Source organism: Podarcis gaigeae (genome assembly GCF_964106915.1).
Source record: "Podarcis gaigeae genome assembly, chromosome: 4".
Lineage (NCBI taxonomy): Eukaryota > Metazoa > Chordata > Lepidosauria > Squamata > Lacertidae > Podarcis > Podarcis gaigeae.
The window spans coordinates 78,427,202-78,448,634 of NC_139677.1; the positions used below are offsets into that span (position 1 = coordinate 78,427,202).

A 21,433-nucleotide genomic window follows, 5' to 3' on the forward strand; every position below is an offset into this window, starting at 1 on the left:
TTTTGCCTATAAAATCCAGTTTGATATCTTTGACAGCGTTCTCAATCTTCCAGGCTCCCCAGAATGGCTGGTATCAAGTTAACCTTGCATGATTTGTTGTGTGTCTATGTGTAGGTGGGTGTGTACTTTTTTCCTGTGAGTCAAACCCACAACCTAGAAAGCCTATTTGTTCAAGGTCACAGTGAGCAGAATAAACCCAGGCCAGATTTGCTGAAAGATGCATCTCTGTGGGGAGGGCGTTCGGAAACTTAGGGGCTGCCCCAGAGAATGCCCTCTCCCAGGCCACCCCTGCCCTGAACTTCCAAGGGTGGTTGAACAACCAATAAAGTCCCTTCTGCCAATCTTAACATCCATGGGTCTGTAGGGCAAGAGGTGGTGTTTCAGATATTTTGACCCTAAGTAGTTTAGGGCTTTAAACACTAAGCGTACCCTCCAACATTTCTCCGATGAAAATAAGAACATCCTAAGGAACAGCAGGACATTACAGGATCAAATCAGAAACTGGGGTGGCTTCTTTAAATCCCAGACTGCCCCTGGAACATGTAGACCTTTGGAGGGTCAGCTGACATGAACACCTTGAACTGAGCTGAGGAACCAACTGGCAATGCAAGAGGTCAAACAGTCACTCTTGTTTAAGCAAAGAGATGTATACCTTTGGCATGCATAGCTTACATGCAGTTCAGTTTGCTGGACCATAAAGAAGGCTGATCGCCGAAGAATTGATGCTTTTGAATTATGGTGCTGGAGGAGACTCTTGAGAGTCCCATGGACTGCAAGAAGATCAATCCTATCCATTCTTAAGGCAATCAGCCTTGAGTGCTCACTGGAAGGACAGATCCTGAAGCTGAGGCTCCAATACTTTGGCCACCTCATGAGAAGAGAAGACTCCCTGGAAAAGACCCTGATGTTGGGAAAGATTGAGGGCACAAGGAGAAGGGGACGACAGAGGACGAGATGGTTGGATAGTGTTCTCAAAGCTACCAGCATGAGTTTGACCAAACTGTGGGAGGCAGTGGAAGACAGGAGTGCCTGGTGTGCTCTGGTCTACGGGGTCACGAAGAGTCGGACACGACTAAACGACTAAACAACAACATGGCAGCATGGGTCAGAAATGCAGGTACTCGAGGAAGACACTCTGGCAGGTTGGCTGGGTGTGAGGACAAAGAACCCTAGGCAATATCCCACAGCCCTTTGCTTTGCTTGGAAGCAGGCAAGAGGAGCAGATGGTTTTTCAGGCAGTCAGAGCAGATATATATACACTGCCGTGTCAATGATGCCTCTTTGCCTGAGCCCAGCAAAGCAAGGCCAGAGGTTAGAGGCAGGGCTCTGCCTCTCATTACACTGCCCAGCCGGGGCTAGGATTGGATGGATGAGGGTGTTGAGGAACCTTGCACTGATGATCCTGTTGGGAGCCGCTTCCTTCAAGCACGAGTGCAAATGCAGCGGGCAGAAGGGAAGAGGGCACATTGCTGCTGGCAAGGACTAAAACCATCAGAGAAGGGACCGAGGAGAACCAAACCCTGGTTGTTCAGCAGTTCCTCTCTCTCTCTCTCTCTCTCTCTCTCTCTCTCTCTCTCTCCTTTTCTCCTGCCTAGAGAAATGACTGGTAAATTACACAGCAGCTTTGGGAAGCATCAACTTCTGTAGGTGTTCTCCTGCAACCAGGATTTCACAGAAATTAATTGCTCACGGCTGCCGCAGAATGCAAGGCTTGTGCTCATTAACAGCCCGACCTAACAGAAGCCGGGTCTGTAGCAAGCTCTCTCCTCAGCTACAACACTTAGTTGATTAATCCTTTAGATTAACATTCTAATTGATTAAAAACAAGCACACAACTAATCGGGGCAACCATATTTTTTTAACCTGGTAAAAATAAATAAAAATAAAATATTATTCCTGTGCTCTCCTCCATGAGCTCTCTTCTAACTTGACAATCAACAGAGCAGTGGGAAGGGGGTTGCTCAGAAGCACATCAGCTAGAAAGCTGCTAAAATGCTGAATAGAGGAGGGTGAGCCAATAGGCCAAACCTAGGCTCCCCTCCTTAAAAAAAAAGCAACCCTCTAGCTTTCCACAACTGCAAGTAATTAATTTATCTGAAATCCTGATTGCAGAATGGCACCTAAATCATGTAGCAACATGTCCCTCTCATTTTAAAGGTGATAATGGCTGGCGAATGTTCTAAGAACTAAGTATGCAATTTTTATTCAGATCAATGCTGTATTCATATGCAAATTCATTCAAATTTAATCACGTAATTGGCTACAAATCACATTACTAGTCAGAGATTTCTTTAACTGGGAAGCAGCTCTACAGTTTACGCATTTCATATTCTGGCTTGCTTGCAAACAGCTGCTTTTACCCAATGCCAGTTAGCACTGACCAAGACGCAAGGGAGGTGTGTTCAGCCTGAAGCCCTACAGTTGCTACTGGATGAGATCTCCCATCGTGGCTAGCCATTGATATCTAACCATTGGCCATGCTGCCTTAAGTTAATGGGAGTTCTGAGTCCAACAGCCTCTGGAGAGCCAGAGATGCTCAGCCCTGAAGCAGAAAAGCGGGTACTTTTAAGAAAGGGTACTGTTTAACATGGGAGTTTGGCAGTACTGCTGCTGTTTAAATGCAGTAATGGGTCCATCACCAATTTGGGCTAGGAGTGATCAGCAATCTGATCAGTTCAGTTCTACACAATTTCAGAAGCATTTTATCTGGAAGCACCATTATTCTCTCTAGAAACAGCAATTGTCTATAATGCTAAAACAAAAGCTGACAGAAAAATAAAAGATTTAGGGTGCTTCCAAGTGGATGTTTATTATGGGATTGATGTTGCTCATGCATTATTATTTTTTTCAGTATCCACATGACATCAATGGCAGCAAAATGGCAGCCCACATACACACACACACCAGTTTAATCTGGATTTCTCCTTTCTGTGGAAAAGTCTGATAAGATAAACAAGGGGAGGGGGCTGTTGTCAAAGTGATGCCTGAATGACTACATGCAATATTCAGCTTCTATCTAGAAGTACCCTAATATATGCACGATGCAGCATGTAAATTGCAAAAGGGATCTCCAGGAGTCGTGACTACAGAAGTAAAACAATAGTCTTGTGTCACCATAACACGTGACAAATTTTATTATGGCCTCAGCCTTTGTGGACTAATAGATGCATTTAAGATGGAGAATTAAATCATACTCTTTGTTGTGTCTGCTGCAAGAGACTAACCCTTACGAAATTAAAGGTTGCAGTGTGCATGTGTGCACAGGATTAGTATCTCGGATGAGAAAGGGGCAAGCAAAATGATCAAGAGAAAGAAGCAGCCCTCCTATAAGAAAAGGCTGCAGCATCTGAGAAAAATATGAGTTTGAGGCAATATGACAGAAGTTCATAAAATTGTGCGAGGCATGGAGAAGGTGAATAGAGAAGTTCTTCTCCTGCTTTTATAACACTAGAATTTATGCACATTCAATGAAGATGAATGTTGGAAGACAAGGGACAGATAAAAATAAGAGCTTCTTCGCACTTAGTTGCTGGCATCCGTCTGTCTCAGGAGACAATGTGCTCCTTTGCAGGTGGAGTCAAACTGTTGGAGAGTTACAGCGCCTGCAGTGGCTGTAGAGACCGATATGGGAGAGACATGTTTTGCTGCAGCTGGGGCATATGAAGGCATCCAGTTGAACTGCTGCAGATGCACCATGGCATTTCTTCTCTCTGTGCTCCTCCCAGTGGTCATTCCTTCTCTGGTCACTTAGACAATGGAACTTCCTCCCACAGGAGGCAGTGATGGTTTTAAAAGTGAATTAGACCAATTCATGGAAGGATGAGCTACCCATGGCTATGTTCTGCTTCCACCGTCAGTATGCCTCTGAATATCAGTTGTTAGGAATCTCAGGTGAAATGCTCTTGTGCTCTTATGTTCTTATTTGAGCTGTACAGGACTCACAGTCACTCGCATTGGACCTGAATGCTTGCAAATGTGCAGAATTCATACAATTCCCCATTTCAGCAATTCTACCATTTCAGCTCTTCTTATACCAGCCTCTCTTTCTTTTTTTTAACAGATCCCACTGGCAGGGCAGGTTGCTGGCTCAGTTGCACAGGGATGTGAAAAAATGCAAAGCGCACTTGAAGATCACCTAACAAGGATTAGTATAACGTTGGATTGATAACAGTGAGAGCTTTAGTCAATTGATTAATTAAATTGCATATATTTGCATATGAATAAACAATAGCTTTGGCAAAAATACTTCCTTTGTTTGTAGATAATGCAACATGTCTAAGATGGCAGGCGTCTTAGGCATGTCATTATGTGTGTGTCTATGTAAGGGGGGAAAGGCAAGGTCTTTTTTAAGACAGTATCTGCCACCTCCGTTTTTGCATTCTATAAAACCCTGTATCTAACCTTTTTTAAAAAAATGCCTGAGTAAAGTTGTTAAGAACTGGTGATTGAAAAGTTGACCGAATGATCCAACCATTTATTTAATGATATTTCAGCATCAATATAACTGCTAAGGGGAACACTTTAGTTGGCATCCATCTGTCTCAGAAGACAAATGGAGGAGTGTGCATTTGGAAGTGAGCTCAAGCTGTCAATGGGAAACACTGGAGTTGCATCAAACGTAAGAGCCTTGCAGGATTAGACCCAAAGAACACTCTTCCACTTGCACTCCCCAACAATGGGGTTTTAGAGGTAGACTGCCTCTCATAGTGGAGGTGCCATCCTAATGAATAGCCACTGGCAGCCTTGTTCTCAATTTGCCTAGTCTTCCTTTAAAGCCATTCAAGGCAATCATTACATCTTATTTTAAACAAAAAAATTCCTTCTAGTAGCACCTTAAAGACCAACTAAGTTAGTTCTTGGTATGAGCTTTCGTGTGCATGCACACTTCTTCAGATACATAGCTTCTTATTTTAAGAGAGTTCCACAGTTTAACTGCGTGCTGTATTGAGGTGAGGGCTTCTTTGGCCTGCCTTGAATCTTCCAACGTTCAGGTTCACTGAATGACCCCAATCACGAGAGGGAGAGAAATATTATCTATATGCTTTCTTCACACTATGCATGCTTGTATAATCTCTATCACGCCGTCCCTCTTTTTTCTAAGCTGAAAAAAGCCTTTCAGTTGTTGCAACCCTTCCTCATTAGGGAGCAATACATATGTCTTCAAGCTCCTGGATAGGAGGGATGGGCGATTCTGTCAATTTCAGTTTTTCATTTTTCCAGTCTTAAGTTCAGTTCTCCACATTTTGACATCAGTTTGCAAATTTTTGTTTCAAATGCTTATGATACTCAACAGTGTTTAAGTGCAGATGTCTCCTTTTTTAAAAAAATTGTGCAGTGCTGCCTAATATACACATTTTTGTAAGCCATTTTTTCCCTGATCCAATGCATTATATGCACTTTTTTTGGACACTTCACCCTAGTATATGCATTTTTGTACACATTGCTTGGCAAGAGAATTGCATTGAAGAATTCAGAGAAGTGCAAATTTCAAAGGATGGTTGTGCTTTGGGCTCATGCCTTGTTTCCAAAAGTGCAAATAAGATGGACACACCTTTGTTTTTGTTTTTTTTATTTTAAAAAATATTTATTTATACAACAAGAAAAAACAAGAAAACACACACACACAAAAAACACAAGTACCAAATTACACACAAATTACAAAAATAACCATAGACACATAATTTTCTTGGCAAACAATAAAACATCTATTGGTCTTAACACTAAAGACCCAACTTCCCGTCTATTCCATATTTCAAGTTCAAATTACTTATTGCCAATACACATTTTTTTCATAATTAAACTTATTCTCAATAAATCTAATTTCTTCTCTCTACCTAGCAACTATTACTGAAGTTCCTCGAATGCTGCAACAGAATTTAAACTACTATATTTATTTTTCAGATATTCTTTGAAAACCTCCCATTTAGAAACAAATTCCTGTTTGGATTTATTCTTTATTTTTTCTGATAAACCATCTAATTCAGCATATTCTGTCAGCTTTTGGATCCAATCTTGTATAGAGGGGATTTCATTACTCTTCCATTTTGCTGCGATCAAAACTCTTGCTGCCGCCGTCGCATATAAAAAGATACCCTTCCTCTTTTGTGGAATATCCAAATCTGTTATTCCCAGGAGGTAGGCCTCTGGTTTTTTTATTGAATGAGATCTTTAGCATTTTTTGCAGTTCTACATGTAAACTCTCCCAGAATACCTGTATTTTTCTACATATCCACCACATATGGTAGAATGTTCCTGATTCACCGCATCTCCAACAATTACTTGACACATTTTTATACATTTTTGAGAGTTTCCATGGTGTTAGATACCATCGATGTTGCATTTTTTGAAAGTTCTCTCTAATCGTGTAACAATTTGTGAATTTCCAATTGATCTTCCATAAATTTTCCCATTGGGCCATGGTTATTGAATGGCCAAAATCCTGAGACCACCTCACCATTGCCACTGTTACCTTCTCCTCCTTGACTGTCCAGTCAAGGAGGAGTCGGTAAGTTTTGGAAAGAGTTTTTCTTTTAGAATTTACAAGATCAGATTCGAATCGGGAAGTTTCTACTGAGAACCCCTTTTGTTTGTCAGATTTAAATTTTTCAAATAACTGATGGTATTGGAACCAGACTGAAATGTGTTCTCTTATTTCCTCAAATTTTTTAAATTTTATTTCGTTATCTTCATTTTTTAGAAGTATTTTATATGTTGGCCAGCTTTCCTGATTATTTTTCTGTTTTACTGCTATGGCTTCTACTGGAGAAGTTGGACACACCTTTGAATGAGACTCAAGTTTTCTCCCCTCTCCCCTCCATCCCTACTGGACACACACATCTACTAACCATGAATGGCCTACCGGTTCCTAGAGAGCACAGACCAGTATATTGCGCCCACTCGCTGCACGTTTGTACAGTACACGCAGGTGCAATACATACAGGTGTTCCCTTGCAAAGGGCAGAGCTGCCTTGCTAAACTCGGAGTCCTTTCGACATGGCTTTCTCCTGAATTTTCTCCTCCGCTCTTAACACTTGGCACCCAAAGCACCCAGGAGGCGCAAAGCCGCTTTCTACGTATCAGGTCCCTTCCACAAGACTGCCTGCCCTGGGATCAGCGCCTGCAAGTTTCTTTGCAGCGCCCACAGCACCGCGTTGCCACCAACCTGTCAGCCCGCTCGCCGCCCCTCCCAATCTAATCCAGATTCACCCTTTCTAAAGCCGACCCGTTTGCAACCCAAACCCCCATGAGGAAGCGCCCCTCCCTCAACACGCTTCTTTGCGCATGCCATCCGCATCATTAAACCGTGGTCATTGGGGGGGGGGGGCTGCTTTCCCACCAGCCAGCGTCTCCCCGGTCTCCTCACAGTCACAGTCCCTGTTTTTCCCTGCATGCGAGTATGTGCGTAGCTTATTCGTTTTCCAACCCGGGTTAGCGATCGTGGGAACAGAAGAACCCGGCGGCGGCGGCCTATGGAATGAAATCGCGTAGGGGTTTCTGCTCTCCGGTGCACCCCCGCACCCCCTGGGGATTAAAAAGGCGGGGTCTCGGAGAAAGATGAGGCAGGCTCTTCCAAGCCGCCTGCTTGCCGAGCGAGCGAGAGAGCCCTCCTGCACCAGACGGGACCAAGGCGCGCGTGCCGTTTTCCTCCCGGGTCGCCCTTCTCGCTCTCAGCCCGCTTTCCCTCCTCTTAAGGTGGCGCGCCGGGATGTGGGCCGCTGCTCGGCGTCTCCTCCGCCGAGGGGGCCTTAAAAGCAAACCCTCCTCCTCCTCCTCCTCGCCTCCTTCCACCCAGAGCCGCAAGCTTCGAGGTGCGCCGAGCGGCGCTGCTTTGTAAGGGCGCCCGGCGAAGCGGCTGCGCTCCAGTCGGCGGGAGGCTTGGCCAGGAGGAGGAGGCGGCCCGGAGTTGGATCGCGCGGAAGACGCCGCCGCCGCCGCCACTGGGGCACGTGCTGCAGCCGCAGCCGGCAGACCTGTAGCCTTGCAGCCGGACGGACGCCTGCCTGCCTGCTCGCCTGCCCGCCTCCTTTCACATCCTGGAGCAGGGTGCCGCGGCAGCCTTTAAGCGCCAGGAGATCCCGCCGGAGACCCTCGCCTGGGTGATCTTGGAGATCCTCGTCGCAACTTACCCGCGAAACAAGACGACGCATTTATTTCCTCAGGTAAAAAAAACAAAAACCCGCATGGAGAGGAATAGATATTTGTCATGAACAGAGAGATCTTCACCGTATTCTTCTTCTTTTAAATTAATTAAATAAATAAATAAATATTGAGGGGGGCAGGAGAGTCTCTCTCTCTCTCTCTCTCTCTCTCTCTCACACACACACACACACACACACACACACACTCTCTCTCTCTCTCTCGGGGACAATGTTTTAAGACTAAACACCCTTGACATTGCCCACTTTCCCCCCTCTTTTTGTAAGAGAGTCCCGTCTCTACTGGACACAGTTAACTTTAAAAGGTGCTAAGCGAAGCAAATTGCCATGAATTTTAAGATCTATATAATGCCTCGAATAACGCCCTTCTTCTTAGGTACGAATATTTTCTCATCCTCAGTAAATTTGATGGATTTAAAAGAGACGGAGAGATGTGGGAATGTTTTTACATGGGATGGAATAATGCATTTTTCTACATCCCTCCCATATTTAATGCTCCGGTGAAAGAATCCTAGAGGATATTATCCAATCCATTATTTAACCCTCCCATCATCTTTACCTGAAATGTCACCTGTGTTTAACTACGTTTGGAAGAGGGGGGAATAGATGTGCTGTTGCAAATTGCCGGGGAGCCTGCTCACCTAAGGATAAGAAAGCAGCGGCAGAGATGGGCATGCAAGGACCCACTGCATTCTCCAATTCCCAATCAAATCTTCTTCTTTTGTTTGGATTAAACAAAAGGAGTCACACACAAAGGGGGGAGGGGGAGTCGCGGTACTTTAACAAAAGAAAAAGGTTCCAGGATGTTTTTAAAAAGTCTTAACTATGACAACTTGGCAAGAGGCATTAATCCAATATTCAGAAGATTGGACCACTTTTAGAACGTTAAGTGGAAGAAAATATTCTCTCTTTTTTCCCTCCTTTGCCCTTGCCGTGCATGTTTCTATTTAGGATGCATCTTCGTCCTTTTCTAGGATGTAATTATTGTTTAGGGGAGGATGAATCTGATGAGGGTAACAGCTTCACTTTCCCTGCCACTCTAAACCACTCAGGTGCAAACAAGGTCTAATTACCCAAATGAGAGGCATGAGCTCAGCATCCTCACTCTCTGACTTGTAAGCCATAATCAGGTACAGGAGGGACCCTGGACAAATTGTAGCTGCATACTGGCGAGAGGTGAGCACTCAGGGTTCGCTCGTGGGGATCGGTGTGTTCCCGTGCTGAGCTGTGACATTAAAGAGATCCCACAGCAAAGCCCTTGATGAGATGCAGCTCAAATTAATCAACATACAGAGCATGCAATGGCAGTGAAGACCTACAGTCGTGTAAGTTCTGTACCGATGTAATGCAGGAAAAGGTTTAAGAGACGTGCTCTGGATGGCAGGCGTCCCACATCTGTGCCGAGCCGAGTTACAATGTCTGAGGATAAATGGCAGGCTACTAATTTCTCTTGTGCCTTGGAAATCTGTATTTCAAGGGGAAGTTGTGCAGGTACAACTTCTGCCATGGTGTTGCAGTGATAGATAAGCCGTATCTGCTGAATATCTCCCTGCCACATAGATTTTAAAAACAAGGGGAGACAGTTTTTGATCCAGATTTGATCATATGTATCTTGCCCTCAGTCCAAAGAGAAAGTGAAGGATCATATCTCCACTGGAGAAAGTGTAGGACTTTCGTGCTTTTTGTATGGCCTGATCTGCTTCTACAGTCCAAAACAGCCTTAACAGTCTAGCATACTCTCTCACACACAACTATGCTTGGCTTAGAACAGGGACCATGGAGAAGAGGCCATTGCAGCCCTGATTATATACGTGGGCTGGTTGAGGGGGGAAGAAGAATTGCATTTTGATCAAGCTAACCTGAAGTGGCTATTGAAATTCAGGACCGTGATGTGCCTGGAGGAAGTTGAGGGGCTGCCAGCCTGTTTTATTTGAGGCTATTACAAAGTGATGGAAGGTGCTAGGGGACAGCTGGGGGGGGGTAGAACTGAAATGGCAATCAGGATTAAGGGGAGAAGCAGAGCCAAGGAATGGGAGCCAAAGACTGGAAGAGGTAGAGGAGTAAGTAGCTTGAGAGTGCCTGGCAATGGCCGATTTCACTAGACAAGAGCTCAGAAATATGGCTGCCTGGTCGCCAGTGGTGACCATAAATTTAGTTCAAGTGACCAGCGGGGAAAGCTTCCTGTATATTCTGCCACACCGTTTTTTAAAAAACCTGCCAGCAACACAAGGAGGTGGAGAAAATGCCCCTTTCAACATGGTGCCCGGCTGTCTGACTTTGCGCTGAGATACAGCGCTTGTGTCATGGGTTACAAACACATCCACTGCCCGGCTCTCGTCCTGTAAAATCTTCTTGCCAGGCAGCGGATATAAGAGAGGCATGCTGTGGAGCAGGAAGCAAAAGAAGAAGAAAAAGAGTAAAATCTCTCTGCCAGTTAGAAGCAGATGTTGGCTGTCCTGCCCAGGCGTGATCTACAGAGCAGATGTAGACAACATGGTGCCCTCCAAATGTGGCCAGACTCCAGTTCCCATGATCTCTGACTATGCTGGCTGGGGCTGATGGAAGTTGGAGGCCAACATCTGAAGGATGCCACGTTGGGCACACCTGCTAGAGAGGCCATGAGTGTCTTCACACATTACTTGTTTTAGGGCACACCTAAAAGGATAAAGTGTGAATTTGCCCAACATGGGTCTTGCTGGGTCTATGAGACGGGATTGTGATCAGGGCTTTTCTGTTGGCTCATTTCTTGCTGTGTAATGTGTGAATTGGCCTCGGGAGAAGAAGGGAGCATTACAAGTTGGGGGGGTTAGAACTAGAACTGCAGAAAGTATTGGAGGTTCAAGTTGTAGGTCACTGTATAGCAGAGGGAGAGAGGAGAGGACCCTAAAAGCAAAGGATGGTCCAAGCTGAGGTCAGGACTGGGTTACCAACCTTCGAATGAGTTGAATGCACATCGAACTGTGTCTTGTGTGTAGAAAGCTTCCAAGTCCAAGCTACGTACGTACATGTGCTGTGTCCTCTGGTGCAGGATCGGGAACCAGTGTCACCCCTGCGAGAGTTGCATTTGTTTCTGGAGGGATTTGCATCCAAAGTCAAACCTCTCCAAGGGACTCAATGCAACCTGGCATTACTTGCATGGCTGTATTTAGCATGCATGTTTTCACAGCTGTTGGGAGATAATTATTGAGATTGCAGCAGGAGGGGAGAGGGGAGTGTTAGTCCTGATTGGCAAGTGCAATGCCCTAAGTGCTTTCCCCCAAGTTTCCCATTGCCTGAGTATCCACGTATTTCACCATGTGTGTCTAGGCATGAGGGGACAGCAATGTAGTCCCATGTCTTAAATATGAAATTTGTGCTTTGCGTTTTGACCTGGATAGCTCAGTCGGAAGAGCACGAGACTCTTAATCTCGGAGTCATGGCTTTGAGACCCATGTTGGGCAAAAGTTTGCTGCATTGCAGGGGGTTGGACTAGATGACCCTTATGGTCCCTTCCGACTCTGATTCTATGATTTGCAGTAGTATTGCAGTCACAGCATAAATTTACACACACACAAACATTGATAATTTCTCCAAAATGACTCAAGAAACTGTACTTAAAAAATCAGAATGAAACAAGCATAGTCTGTGAAATACAACAATGGACATTTAAATAAAAAAGTTAGCAGTATCCAACCTGTTTAACAAACTCCAGCAGCACAAAGGTGACATGGAACTGAGCCAGCAAGAATCATGCAATTAACTAAAAACCTTTTAAAAAAAAAACAGCAGTGTCTTCAGTGATCACCCAGCACAGTGTAGTGATAGGGCGTAATTGACTTCGCTCAACACAAATCCCACAACACAAATCCCAACCCTTGGCTACTGAGATGGAGGGAATTGGAACAGGCCCCCCAGGTGATGATGGCTCATGAGGTGTAAAACGTACAGAAAATGGTGGTTCCTAAGGAATCCAAGCCCCAAGCTGTTAAGAGATTGAAAAGATTGACACCAGCACCTTCCTGTTGAACCTGGAAACGAATTGCTGATCAGCAGCTAGCGTGAATTGCATAGAACTCAGATCACCTGCCGGCGTAATGCTTTTTCCCACTTGTGCAACAGGAATTTAGTAGTGACTGCCATCCTAATGCAGCTGGCGTAACTTGAATATAGGATTGGCTATGTATGTGGCACACTCTGTACCTAAATGCTGTTCATTGAGCGAGAGCTGTGAGTCCCCCTGCAGGGGGGTCAGAACCACACAGAGTATGATTGCCATGCTTGTCTCGCAGGAGCACCAGCAGCCTCTTAGCATCACTTTCAGTGCACTTAACTCTGCACTGAATAAAAGGCCAGTGGGAGGAGGAGGAGGGAACCCTGCAGCAATTAAAACTCTATATTGTGTGTTTTGAAAGTCTATTGATACAGAATTAAAAGCATGCTGTATGCCAGAGCCAATCAAAAGTACCAACACGCTGAATATCCATTAATGAATCATTTCCACTTTTTGAGCAACGGTTGCCCAGAGAAGTGTGATATTCTAGGTGCTTTTAGAGAGAGCATTGCTGAAGGGGGGGGGCAGGAATAGGCAGCCACCTTTGATGTGAGGGGAAGCAGCATATCACGTTTGCACAAAAACGTCACGTAGGGTGGACACGATGGACATTGGAGCAAGAGGAGAAGGGGTGCTGAATTTTGCACGCAGCGAGTCTGAATTTTTGTTTGGAAGAGTGATGCTCTGTAAATCCAATGGCATTTGTGTAACATAAGTGGTGGAACTGTGATCTCATTCAGGTCTCTCCCAAGGCCAAACTCGGTTGGTGCCCATAGCATGCACAAGTGTGCACAGACACACATGAGGATTATGTTACAAGGCTGATGTAATATGATTGTTATGTGCTTCAAATGCATTATATCGGTGCTACGTGTAATTAAATGAGCTCACTTCACTTTGGCTAATGCAGACTATTCCATCCTCACCCCCAGAATCAGAAAATGTATTGAAATTCGTGAAATGTTGTGTCGCAGCGGAGAAACAGAAGCAAGTGTTCTTCATGTTGACTTTGGCAATAATTATTTGTATTAGATTTTGGAAAGTCCTAGCAAGATAGAGTTAAAAAGGAGGGGGCACTAGTTAAAGCATTTAATAGCTTGTATGAAAATCCTATAAAAAGATGTTGAATGGCTAGTCCCCAACGATTTGCTTTATACAAGGAGTCTTCGGGTTTTCAGATAGGAGGAATGATTTCATACTTTTTTAAAAAAAACTTAAGATGTCTGGAACTCCATTGTCTCAATGAAAAATTGTAGCGATAAGGAAGTTAGCTTTGCAGACTAGTTTAAATTGTAGCTTTTGTGTGGTGTTTAATCTATGTTCTTTCCTCGTAATCTTTACAACGCTTTCTTTGTACTTTTATTTTCTGTTTTTTTGGAAAAATGTATTATTCAGTGCCTGCTCTGAAATTTGGACTATGTGATGCTCTCAGTGACATAATCAGGAGCCACCAGGGTCCAAATTCACCCCTTGTCCCCTGAAAACTCAAATTCTAAGAAGCCTCTGGACCCCTTCCCTATATATAGATAGATATTTACTTGCATCAGCCACCAGCCACCGAGTATAAAATACAAACATGTACAAACACAGCTAAGTAGGTAAAATGACCAGCCTTTTCCTTCTCTTTCCTTACCTTTGCTTTCTTTGAAACTCACCTGATGGTGGCAACAGGAGGTCTTTCTGGCAGCCTGTAAATCCTTCTTTCTCTCGCTGAAATAGCAAAGTTCCATGTACCAGGAACCCTGCAAAATGCTGTTTCTCCTCAGCAACAGCATCCTTGGCACAGGGGGACCTGGGACATGTCATTCCTACAGCACCTGGTACCCATATAAGCTACTTGTGACTGCTATGAAGCTACATGGCCCATGGCCCTTTGCCCCCCGGGGATGGTTCCATTTCAGGCAGCTTCCACATGGGGGTTTAACATTGTAGATGGAGCGCTGGCAACAGGTTTTTTTTAATTCACAAGATTCTAAAGGTAGGAAATTGCGGGCTGGCATTTTGAAGCCCGTAATGTCATGTGGACCTCAAAAACCTGCTTGCACAGGGAGCAGGGATCCCACAGTGAACTGGGAACAGCTGCAGCTTATTAGTGAAGCATCTGCAGAAGTTCTGAGACAGAGAAGCCTGCCTGAAATCTGCTGTCTGTCAGTGTAGATAGTCCTGGACCAGTGACTTCACTCAGTATACGGCAGATTCCTGACATTCCTCACCCATCTGGAAGCACCTTCAGTGTCCAAGACACCAGAGAGCCAGACAGCAAAGGAGTTATCACAGAAATAGCTTTGCTGAAGCCTCCCTGTTGTCATTGTGGTATAGTGGTTAGAGTGTCAAGACTAGGACCTGGGAGGCCCGGGTTCAAATATAATGCTACTAATAATAATAATAATAATAATTAATAATAATAATAATGTGGGACGTGGGTGGCATTGCGGGTTAAACAAGAGCCTAGGGCTTGCCGATCAGAAGGTCAGCGGTTTGAATCCCCGCGACGGGGTGAGCTCCCGTTTCTCGGTCCCAGCTCCTGCCAACCTAGCAGTTCGAAAGCACATCAAAGTGCAAGTAGATAAACAGGTACTGCTCCAGCGAGAAGGTAAACGGCATTTCCATGTGCTGCTCTGGTTTGCCAGAAGCAGCTTAGTCCTGCTGGCCACATGACCCGGAAGCTGTACGCCGGCTCCCTCGGCCAATAAAGCGAGATGAGCACCGCAACCCCAGAGTCGGTCACGACTAGACCTAATGGTCAGGGGTAACCTTACCTTTACCTAATAATAATAATAATGTAATGTAATAATAATTTTATTTGTACCCCACCCATCTGACTGCCCTACAGTTCAAGCAGTTCCCTCTATCCCAAAGTGCAGAAAGCAGATGGAACACATTGACCCTAAGAGGATGCAGACCCTGGAGCAGAAGTGACTCTGGAATGGCCCTGTGTGATCATTCATAAAATTATATATTTTCAAATGGGAAACAACTATTGATTAAACTGGTGGTGGTGGGTTTAAGCCTATGGCCAGCAGTGAAAAGATACTGCCTCACAGAATAGCTCAGTTGGTTAGAGCATGGTGCTGGCAATGTCAAGGTTGCAGGTTCGATCCCCGTAAGGCACAGCTGCATAATCCTGCATGGCGGGTGGTTGGACTAGAATGGCCAAACTTGGCCCTCCAGATGTTTTGGGCCTACAACTCCCATCATCCCTAGCTAGCAGGACCAGTGGCCAGGGATGATGGGAACTGTAGTCCCAAAACATCTGGAGGGCCAAGTTTGGCCATGCCTGGACTAGATGATCCTCAGGGTTTCCTTCCAACTCTGATTCTATGAGATTCTATTGAGAACTGAAAAGGGGGGAGTGGTGTTAATGGTTAAAAGCACGTAGCTTTCATGCTACATTATCTAAAAAGTGGGTGTCTTGCAATTAAACACAATTTATTCATTGAAGAAAAGCACCTCATGTCATCGAAAGGAGGGAATGAAAATCAGTGTCGCCGTGGAAATAATGCAGGTTTAGTCATTTGGGGGGGCTGCTTCATTCCGTGAAGAAATGAAGCATAATTCATTATATCTCGGTGCTCAGAACACCAACAGACGCAACAGGTTTCCTGTAGCTCAAGAGCAAAAACAATTGGATGCAGCTGAATCCGACGGTTCAGTTTATAATTTGCGCTGCCCTTTGCTCCTTGGAAAGGACACTGCAATCAGCGGTGAAGCCTGTTTGAGGCATTGTTTTACGAACCACGCTGGAATACAAAGGCCGGGCTAAACTGTTCTGAGCGGGTGTGCTTTCAGTTGTCCCAGGTATTTTGCATCAATGGCCACAGCTCTGGTAGCTCTCTGCTTGCTAAGTGAAGCAATGTAATAAAAAGGAGAAATGAGCATTCATAAAATTTAAACACTTGATGCAAACCTGGTAAGGCTAGTCGTAATGATGCAGCGTTGCCAGGTTTATGTGGCTACATATTGCAGTACGTTAAGAAAAGCAAAAGCAATTTTGTTTGGGGGAAGTGCTGCCAGCCAATCACAGACTTTGGATAGACACACTACAGTTCTACTGTGAAAAGATCATATTATGCTTCTTTGGTGGGTGGGCCCTCGCAAATATGTGCTCAAAGTAGGGATGGATGAATATGTCAATTTTTGGTTCTCTCAATTACTAGTTTCTCCAGTTTTGTGCAGAACTAAGGGTTGTGACCCTGCTTGTATTGCTCACCTACCCACCCACCCCCACTTAGACCTCGTCAGCCCTCCCCCCTCCCCTTACAACTCGCCAAGCCACCGTGCCCTTTCCTTACACAGCTGTAGGGAGCAGTGTGGGTTGGTGTCGGGGGCTGGCTGGATGACAGTGACTCGTAGGAAGCGCTAGCTGGGGAATCCCCAAGGGAAACCCCAAGAGAACCCCCAGGGTCTCCCAGGTGGGCGCCATTGTCGTTCCAAGAGAACAAGGGAGGTTTTCACAGTGAGTTCCAGCACCTCTTTTTCTAGAAAAATAGCACTGGGAACCCCCCAAGGGAAATCCCAGAGGTGGAAGGCTCAGAGCCCAGGGATTGGTGGTGGGACACTGAGGATAGATCAGAGGGGGAAGATTGGGAAGAGGTGCTAGATACCGAAGTGACAGCAGGGTTTAGTGAGCAGGAAGAGCCTGTGACAGGGAGCAGTTCAGACTTGGAGGCTGAAGCAGAAGAGGCAGGGTGTGGGTGTGTGTCAAGGGACTTCTGAAGAATTCTGGAAGCGCAGTGTCATATTGACTTCCCACCACCATTTTAATTGCTTTCATGCATGGTCCTCGCAGTGTGCAGGATCTCATTTCAGCTGGTCTGGTTTTTCTCAGCGAGGTGGCAGTGTCCATAAAGCAGACCTACATGGGGCCAGGCAAATGATGGTCTTCTTTCCTATATCAGTGCTGCTTGGCCCCAAAGAGGGCTTTCTCTGTCTCCCTGTATAATGCGAAACTGGCATGGCTTCAAATCCATGTTAGTGATGCTGGGTATGCATAGCAGGGGATGATAATAATTCTGGATAAACAAACATGCTCTAGTAGAGCATGGTCTCATGTGTGACTTATTTGATAATGTTTATAAATGCTGAGGTTTTGTTTTGTGTGTGTGTGATTGGGTGGGATTTCATTTTATTTATTCCCTGCATGCATATGCTATTTCCCCCCTTTTTGGGGGGTGGAGTGGGTTCCTCCAGTTGACCTATTTATTGTGCATTCATCCTGATATGCTTGCGTTGTGCCCAGTCTTCATGGGACATTTGTTCTGCTTCGTTTGTGACAATGAGCGAGCCTCTTGATTTGCTTCTGAGTGTTTATCCTCTTCCCCATTGATCGTTTGTTCATCCCACACAATGCATTTCCCTGTTACTTTCCTAATCTAAAAAAAAAAAGAGGGGTCAGTTTCTTGTTAAAAAGTGGGTCTGTTTCGCCAGGGCAAGGAAGTGCTTTCACTAATAATAATAAATAATAAATAATAAATAATAATAATAATAATAATAATAATAATAATAATAAATAATTTATTATTTATACCCCACCCATCTGGCTGGGTTTCCCCAGCCACTCTGGGCAGCTCACAACAGAATATTAAAAAGAAGATAAAAACATTAAAAACTTCCCTAAAGAAGATGAAATGACTGAGCAACCATAGTCGCACTGGTAACAATTTCAGGGGCATCACATAAGCTTTTTGTTTCATTTTTGAAAGAAAGAAGTAGCGAGTCCAAGATCTATGTAAGAAACTGAGCTAAGCATATCCTTATTTCAGCTGGGAGAGCATGAGGGGTGAGGAGTGAGGGGTAATGGTGCAAACCTAAACTTACAGGATGCTCTTGAACCCTTACTGTGAATTAGTGACAGCCCAGGAGGACCCAGCATATACACGGTTCCCAGTCAGTCCCCCATCCAAGCACTAGCCAGAATCTGGCTAGCTTAGCTTGAGGGGAGTGATGTTGTGTTGCCTGCCTTCAGACTGTAGATCCGATTTCGTCTCAATCACAGGTGGTCTGACCAATGTAGAACCCTGTTAGCTCCTATTAACAGTAGTGCAACGGATGCCTTAAAAAGCAATCAAACACAGATTCCATTGACTGGAAAGGTGGAGGAGAGGGGGCTGCCGCTGTTTGCTATATATCAGATAGTCCCTTGAGGCCAGCATGCAAGGTGTGCAGCAATATCCATTGGCTCTCTGCTTGTCCTGGTTAAGCATATGCAAATTCCCAAGGTTCAGCAAAGTACCCGGCTTAATTTAAAGACTTGTTTCTGCTATAACGACGGACGTCCCCCTGTTGTTTAAAATTTTTTTTCCTTGTTTATTCTCTGAGCATAAGGCAGAAAGGTCTCCGTCTCCTGACGCCATTTCGTATGCCCCCGCCCAGCTGCCCCAGCCTCCCCACTCCACGGTTTTGGATGCCGTCCCATCTACAGACTCCCCCAGTTTGGCTGCTTTCCTAGGATGAGACTTCACAATTGCTGGCTACTTCAAGCCAGAAATCAATCAGCCAGGAAATTCCTTCTGTCTGGCACTCAGAGAATTGGTAGCCTGTTTCCAAGAGGCTTCAAGGCAGGAGTGTGATGAGTTGCGGGGGTGGGGGGCAGGAGGGGCCGCGGGAAGGAATCGGGGAAGAACGCCACTTTATTTGAAAGCAATTGACAACTCAGAAATAATCAGCACAGAAAGTAATGCCCTTGTATTTTGAGAGCCTCCCCACTCCTTGGCCTCACCTGCCCTTTGAGCACATCACTGCATAATGCTATCGTTGTGGTTGTCCTTAACTTTCTTTACAAAGTCACCTGCAGGTGCACGTTCCCTATACTTTGGTTCACAGTTGAACACCTTCACGATTTAATCTGTGGCGTGCCCCACAGCCAAAGAAATTTCAACATGGCAGCATATTACAGCGAATGTCAGGAGCTCACAGGGTGAGGGAAACAGGGGATCCTTGCCTCCTCCTGCAGTGGTCACTGGTGGGAGCAAGGAGAGTCACGCTATGCGGCTCCAAATTTAACGTAGTGACCTTGGGACCATACCCCATCGTCCCCTGTGTGGCTGTATTTGAGAAACCACGGCCTGGGGTTTCAAAAACGTAGTGGGGAGAGGCATCTGTAAATTATAAATGGATTTAAACCAGTTGACAAGCTGGAACGTGTGCAAAGAAGGGCGAGCCAGATAGTCAAGGATCTGGAATCCAAGCCTTATGAGGAATGGTTGAGAGAGTTGGGTATGTTTTGATTTTGATATCTTGATTTTATTCTGTGAACTGCCTTGAGACCCCCAGGTATAGGGCAGTATATAAATTCTGATGATAATGATGATGATGATGATGTTTAGCCTGGAAAAGAGGAGACTGACAGGATATATGATAGCCATCTTCAAATATCTCAAGGGCTGTCACATGAAAGAGGGAACAAGCTTGTTTTCTTCTGCTCTGGAGGGTAGGATACAAAACAATGGCTTAAAGTTACAAGAAAGGAGATTCTGACTGAACATACAGAAAAACTTTCTGACAGAAAGGTTGTGGACTTAACTTGGAGGATTTTAAGCAGAGGCTGGATGGTAATTTGTTATAGATGCTTTCGCTGAGATTCCCTTACAACTCTATGATTCTATGTCAGACCATTGATTGGTCCATCAAGCTCATTTCTGGTCTGTGACTGTAATAAATCAATTCTACTTCAATTCTGGTCCATCAAGCTCAGTTTTGCCTGCACTGTCCAGGATTTCACACCAAGGTTTCTACCTGGAGATGCCAGGGATTGAACTCAGGACCTTCTGCATGCAAAGCAGATGCTCCAATAGACTTTGAAGGCACATCAAATGGCCTCAGCAGAATAACAGTTGCTTTCTAAAGGAAAATAACAGGAGCCACATAGGCCTAAGATGGCGCTTTTGCAGGGTTGAGGGAGGGCTGAAATGCCAGTGCTCTTTCTGAGCAGCTTGCCTAGACTTTTTCAAGCACCATCTGATCTTGTTCTCCGTTCCGTAACATTGTACCCCCTTTTTGTTGCTTTTCATCTCCATGCGCAATCCCCCTCCCCATCTCTCTCTCTCTCCCCCTTCCCCAAATCCGCACAAAGGTGAAAAGGAGCGAGGAATGAGGCAGGGATGGCTCTCCTCTATCTGCTGCTTCTCTCCCCACCTCCACCATGAATGAGCCCCTTCATCCTCTCCTCCAGAGGAAACACAGATGCTTTTGTTTGGCGGTCTTGTAGGATAGGATGGAATTAATAAATCGGAGAGCTGATGTTGTGCTGCTACATTCTTTGCAATTTTAAGGCGAGAGCCTGAAAGAAAAGTTAATTTGCCTTCGGAGAAACCGCAGAGGCTCAGCCGACTGTTTATCCCCACTTCTATTTTTCTTAGACGCCGCTCCTTTTATTTTCTTCTCTCGTACTCAGCCCCCTTCCCCCTTTCACCTCTCCCCCGTAATCCATCTCTGCTTTCTCACAAGGAGGTGCCTTATGCAGAGTCAGGCCATGTTTTCAGTATTATGGAGAGCTGTCCAGGGGTCCAGACAGGAGAAGCTCCCAGACCTACATGGAGACGCTTGGGATCGAATCTGTGACCATTGTGCATCTTCCGCCATCCTGCCCCACCTTCCACTTTTTGTCCCTTCACCCCTGACGCTTGCTTTTTCCTACCAAAAACAGACAAGGTAGAATTCGTATGGCTAAATTGCTAGCAGTATCAAGAACACACTTGTTTGCTTCCCAGTTCAGGGGAGATGGCTTTCCCCATTCAGATATTTATTTGTGCAAACCAGGTAAATATTGGGAGCCATTGTATAAGGTAAAAAGGTAAAGAACCCCTGGACGGATGGATGGGTTCACAGCATCAACAGCCCAAAAAGGTATTCTTTCTCCCATAGTTGCAGCCTTGGATTCAAACAGAACCAAACATTGCTCTCAAATGTTTCTCCAACTTGCTGCTTCTAGCTCACATCCTGGTCCCAACTCTGCTCTCAGCTGTGGCTTTTTCTGTCCCATTTGCCCATCACCTCACCAGGAAGCTAGTTTGGCTATTTCCCAGAATGAGAAGGCTTGATTAGCTTTTCATACTTGCTGGATCCAGGGGTTAGAAGAGTCTGGCACACAGTTTAACACCCACCCACCCACCACAAATTCATAGCAGTAAGTAGATTGTGTTTTTTTCCTTCCTGTTTTATTGATGGGAAGCCAAGGTTGAGGAGTAATGATTTGCCCAAAGGTCAGCCTCTGTAAGTCCACTCTAGAGTAGGATCCAGATTGCCATAC

At 45.2% G+C, this 21,433-nt stretch overlaps 1 protein-coding gene across 2 annotated transcripts in view; it reads left to right on the top strand.

Moving 5' to 3' along the window:
- The first annotated feature begins 7,329 nt into the window (after positions 1–7,329).
- LOC310843599 (galactosylgalactosylxylosylprotein 3-beta-glucuronosyltransferase 1-like) overlaps positions 7,330–21,433 on the top strand; it is a 59,487-nt gene continuing 45,383 nt past the window's right edge. For both annotated transcript variants that reach the window (XM_083737191.1, XM_083737192.1), the window contains exon 1: positions 7,330–8,159. The gene's annotated coding sequence lies outside the window, so the exon portion shown is untranslated. The remainder of the gene's footprint in view (positions 8,160–21,433) is intronic.